This window comes from Pezoporus occidentalis, unplaced genomic scaffold, assembly GCF_034315485.1.
Source record: "Pezoporus occidentalis ecotype Australia unplaced genomic scaffold, CSIRO_AGI_Poc_V1 ctg34, whole genome shotgun sequence".
NCBI lineage: Eukaryota > Metazoa > Chordata > Aves > Psittaciformes > Psittacidae > Pezoporus > Pezoporus occidentalis.
In genome coordinates this window covers 3,088,407-3,094,035 of record NW_026915376.1, presented here as the reverse complement: position 1 = coordinate 3,094,035, position 5,629 = coordinate 3,088,407, and the positions used below count along the sequence as shown (strand labels likewise).

The 5,629-nt window shown below is 37.3% G+C and overlaps 1 long non-coding RNA gene across 1 annotated transcript; it reads right to left on the bottom strand.

The window, feature by feature from the left end:
* Positions 1-546: 546 nt before the first annotated feature.
* LOC134169276 (uncharacterized) lies at positions 547-2,553 on the bottom strand. Its single transcript, XR_009966845.1, has 2 exons — positions 1,802-2,553; positions 547-901 (listed from the first exon to the last, which is right to left on the bottom strand). It is a non-coding gene; the product is annotated as an uncharacterized LOC134169276 (long non-coding RNA).
* Between the last annotated feature and the right edge of the window lie 3,076 nt (positions 2,554-5,629).

Genomic DNA, 5,629 nt, shown 5'->3' with positions numbered 1-5,629 from the left:
TAACTTTTCCATTGAGGCAGGTTTAAAGACTGTTTAAAAGAAATATGAAGCTTGACTTAAACATTGGAATATATTGCCAGAGGGAAGAGAGTATACATTTTCATTTTTATGAATTAGGTTTTGCTGAATTATCTTATTTACTGCCATCCTATTTGCATTTGCAAAGGGCTTATTTTGCAAAACACAAGAAGAGAAAGGACAATTCATGCCTAAGGTGTATTCTTATCTTCTGTGAAAATTTCTCATGTATTTCTTGAATCATAGAATCATAGAATCGTTAGGGTTGGAAAGGACCTTAAGATCATCTAGTTCCAACCCCCCTGCCATGGGCAGGGACACCTCACACTAAACCATCTCACCCAAGGCCTCGTCCAACCTGATCTTGAGCACTGCCAGGGATGGAGCATTCACAACCTCCCTGGCCAACCTATTCCAGTGCCTCACCACCCTAACAGGAAAGAATTTCCTCCTTATATCCAATCTAAACTTCCCCTGTTTAAGTTTTAACCCGTTATCCCTTTTCCTATCACTACAGCCCCTAATGAAGAGTCTGAGATTTAGGTGTGCTCACATGCTATATAAATGATAGAATTCAGTATGACAGGGTCCAAGTTACTTACTCTTGCTTTTTGCCCTTTGTATTGTTAGTAACAATGAGGTAAAGTCTGTAAAACGCCATCAGGTCACAAGTGCCAGCTGCCCAGGTAGAAATAACTGAATGTAAGTGCAGAGTAGTAGTCCATAGGGCTCAGCATGCCTCTGTACTGAAACAAAACACCACTCATAAAACTGTAGTGAATGGGAAAGGGTAAGGGGGGCCATAATCCTCTCACTGTGCTGTATGTGAAAGCAGGATTTGATCTGGAGCTTGCAATGCGGTGCTGAAAGCTGAAGGAGCTGCCTAAGAAAGAGAAAAACCACAGGAAAATGACAGCAAAGCCCTCTTTTATAGGACAGAGAATTATAGGTCAGCTGAGAGGGATAGTGGAGCACTGGGCTATAGAAGCATTTGGGAAGACAGGATGTGGTACTAACAGTAAGTCATCTTTTTGGGTAAGGTTAGGTGTTGTTTTTCGGATGATTAGCAATTTTAGGCCACAGTTAAATTTAAACTTTCATGACTTTTCTCTGAGTCCAAGTGGAATGTCTTTGCATAGTTCAGCTCCACACATTACTAACAAACTTGACAACTTACACCCAGGATATATTTTTTGTCTGCTTGAGGAGGTACGTGTGGAAAAGCCATAAAATGTAAGAAGGAAGAAAAATGTTAGAATTTTATAAAAGCTATTATAGAAATGATGATAATTACAAAAAAAAAAAAAGATCAAAGAATATCTTCTCCATAGGCTTCATTAAATAATTCTGGGAATATTGTATAAAACATGATCTTTTTCCATTATAACCTCTGAGACGGCACCATAAGGACCACTGGCATATGCAATCTAGTCAAAACATTAGAACCCTTTTAATGTGGTCACTACCTTACATTTAGAAGATAAGGTTTTCTAATGTAAGATTTAGAACAAACAAAAATGACAGATGGTGTAAACAGACTAAAATTTCTGTGTTTGTTTAGGGTAGGACTGCCTGAGCAATATAGAGGGGCAACCATAAAACTTTTCCTCTAGGACCTCTTTCCAAGCATAAGAAGCACTCTGAGTTCAGAAGAAATAAGTTCAAAGGGGGTTAAATGCCATGCAATGCTTAGGAAATTACAGACAGTGTTGTCTAAATTAAACCAAACACTTCTCTGTTCTCTGGGGTGTCACTAAAAGGTGCAAAGATTGTTTAATGCTACCTTCCTTGCCAAGACACGAAATGCTGTACAACTAGTTTCCTAGGCTGTGAGAGTATTTCTTGGCCACATGTCTGACAAACACAAGAACTGGACTCTGCACTGACACAGATCTACTGGACGTGCTTCTATTATCCTTCAAGCCACTTCACTGAAGTGACACAAGCTTCCTCAAAAATCTGTTCCAAATCTAGCCACTTGGTTATCAAACCTCTGCATGCTGCATTCAGGATCTTTCCTCCTAGGAGAGAATGAGTAATGGCATGACGAGGATTTGGGAAACTGAAGTCTAAACACAGTTTCTTCTTTAGTAAATATGTTCTTTTGGGGTTTTTTTTTGAGTAATTCTGTGACTCCCATAACAGAGTTTATGAGATTTATAGGCTTTCATCTAACAGAGATATTTACATTTCTGAATTCATAGCAACTTTGTAGTTTTCACTAGTTGATAAATTATTACTGGAAGGTACTTATTTCACCTTCTTGAGGTGGTATACAATTAAAGAACTGTCATTTTATATCTTTTTCATTTATATCTTTAATATTTTGCCTATATTTGCCTATATTAATGATTTGATCCAGATTTGCATATTTTGTAATGTCACTGATTAACTGTCATTCAATGCCAGTGAAATCTGTGAAGTTCCATAATTGATAAATTCATCCCAACACTGCTTTATTTGAATGCATTTTCTGTAGCAAAATGTCCTGATTTAGGGAGCAGGTATATTTTTTGGCTATGGCTATATTAGCAACCAGTGCAATAGAGTTGGATCTGCAGAATGAAACACCATGCAGAGGATTCAAACTTAACATCCCATGGACTGAATGCTGATTAGAAATTCAAATGCATTAGATGTGCTCTTAGATAATCTCCCATCTAAACTTCACCTGGAAGGATGTCATTTTGCATATTCCATAGCTTCCCCTTGATGCAAACACAAGTGGGAGCTATGAAGAGATCCATTTCACAAGTGCACTCCAGATTGGCACTGAAGTGCCAAAGAAGATAAAGTTCAGAGATGCAGGGTTAGCCACTCAGACCTTACTTTGGAACACAGTGTAAGAGGCCTGAGAAAGGTCTGTGTGAGCTAATTCTAGTGGAAATACACTTGGGGTCCAAACAACACTGTGGGGTTCCTCAGCTCATTAACCCACCATTCTCATTAGTGCTTATTCTTCAACTAGTTTTTTCAGTCTTCTCTCAACAATCTCTTCTGCCTTGGGATCCAGGCTGACATGCCCTTAAGCAGCTGCCAGAATAACAGTTTTATTTAACATGCAGGTGGAAGAATCAGGTTCTAAGGGAAACATCACTGAGTTTTGCGGAGTGCGTGTTCCAGTCATCAGCTGAACCCAGATTTGACTTCAACTCTTACCTTGGAAAACAAACCCATCTTTCTTTTTAATACAAGCACTCGTAAATTGTGTCTGCTCATACTAATGAAGAATACACTTACTGTAGTCTTGTAATTTTTTACTTTCCAGGTACCACAAGATTTACAAGAGATGATGTTATGGGCCACACTTATCAAATAAATTAGTAGCTGAGGAACAAATTATTCTTGTCTCACTAAAGCTTGAGATACCAGAATACTTGGGTATTAGTTTCCTTTGCTTGTATTTGTTTCAAGAACTTTGAAAAGTTATCACGTTAAACACTATGCAAAAGTAAAGCTTGCAGGAAGAGGTAATATTTTTTATTAGATCAACAACTAATTGCTTCACAATCAAACAGAAGAAAAAGGATAAGATTTGGGATCAGACTTTCCTCTCCAGGTCATTACAATCATTGGTTTGAGCCCTATATTTTGTTTTCCATGGCATTATAAAAGCTTTACAGAAGCAGATGTGCTGCAGATTTCATGGGTGAAACTCTTAGTAACGGGTACTTACTTTGAGTAACATAGCAATGTTACTCAATAATAATACACATAATTGAGCAACATAGATGTTGCTCAGTGACCTTATTTTCAGCAAAAGACAAATATTGATGATTCTGCTGAGGTTTTCATGATCTATGACTGTGCAGAGCACAGATTTAGGTACTTAATTCCATCAAAGAACCCAGAAACAAAGCCATCATTTTTGAACTATGAATTAAAATAAATGGAGATATATTAACCCTTTGAAAAACAGATTAGTTTCAGGTATCTCACCATGCAACTGTACAAAGAACCTGTCTTACAAGCTAAGATGTTGGGGAAAAATAATCTGAAACATACTGAATTCAACAGAAGGAAACAATACTAGTAATGGAAAAGGACTATTTGTAGAGAAACAGTAACACTGAGAAATCTTCTGTAATAAAGAAGAGACATTTCTCTGTGTCACCAGAAACTTGATATAATTACTTAAACAGAATAGACAGTGTAAAGGGAGAATAAAGAAAGAGAAAAGTGGGTAGAGTCTGATGAAGACTTCATGAGATATCTTTATGAAGAAGATCTGCTGATCCATCATCAACTGAAGAAAGGATATAAGCAACCTAAATAAATGAAAGACTAGAAAATTCTAGGGCTAAACTGTCTTCACTGTATTCATATGAGTAGCCTTTTGAAATCAACAAAACAAATACTGTGAGCAAGCCAGACACAGTTCAACCTTCAAGAAGTATTTGTATGCGCATCTTAGATTTCCTCAGGCACTGTGCTTCACCGAGTCACTGGGCTGGGACTCAGAAATGCTACTGATAGTATTTCCAGTTCCCTGGCACAGAATCTTGAACATGCTCATTTCCCTGCACACTTCCATCCCTTTTCTTTCTTATTTATTTAGTTTGGAAACCCTTTGAGGGAGAAATTTATTCTTGTTGTGCAAAAACACTTAGCCAAGGATGCATTTCTGAAGGGAATGTCTAGGTGCAGTTTTCATGCATCAATACACATTGAATACAACCTTTTAAATACATATTCACAGTACAGGCTACTTGCCTTCACATCATCAGTTAGGTCTAAATTCCGTTCCTGCTGCTTTAGGTTTGTTTGGTTTTTTTGTTTGTTCGTTTGTTTTTTTTAATTTTAATCATGAAAACACACCTTGAGAAGGGTTATGCTCATCCGAGAGGGGGATCTTTTGATTAGCTGGATTTGAGTAAAACACAGTCACTGCTGTACTTAGGCACAGCTGTAGCTTTCCACTGTAATTTTGTCTTGTATTCTGTTATCAGCTTACTGTTATATTGAAAGAGCAGGTTGGTAATAGTGCACTGTAGATAAGTAGGCAAAAAGCAAACTTGCCCAGGTCATTTATGAAGTTTAAGATTCTATCATGAATGTCCCTCAAATATTCTGCTAATATAACTCATTTTTTTTTAACCAGAATTACCACATGGCCTTGGATAGCTGGGGTTAGCAGTAAGCAGCATAAAATACTGAATCTTGAAGAAAAAGGTTGCTTCGTCAGCCAAATGCACAAAGCAGGAATTCCCAAAGAGGCTCAAGGATGTATGAGATAATGGGGGATTAATTTTTCCTAACAGCAAGCTGACATATGTGTAGAGCAGCATATGTACTCAAAACACTATGAAAGGGAAGAATTTCTTCAAAAGTCTACATTTTGTTCTTAAAACACCATTTCTTGCATAAAATCTTTTTGCAGCTCTTCTGTCAAACAAGTTCATGAAGCATAATGTAATTTACTTTTATAGTGTAATGTGCCGATGACAGCCACCTAATCAAATGGTGAGTGTTTGAAGATGGCTTTTATCAAATGTCTTATGCCACATTGAGATGGCATTATTTGGGCAATGACAGGAAATTAGAAAAGTCAAGGGATTCTAGTTATATTTACAGTTTCAGTGGATTTCTCTGGAAATTGCTTAAGTATCAA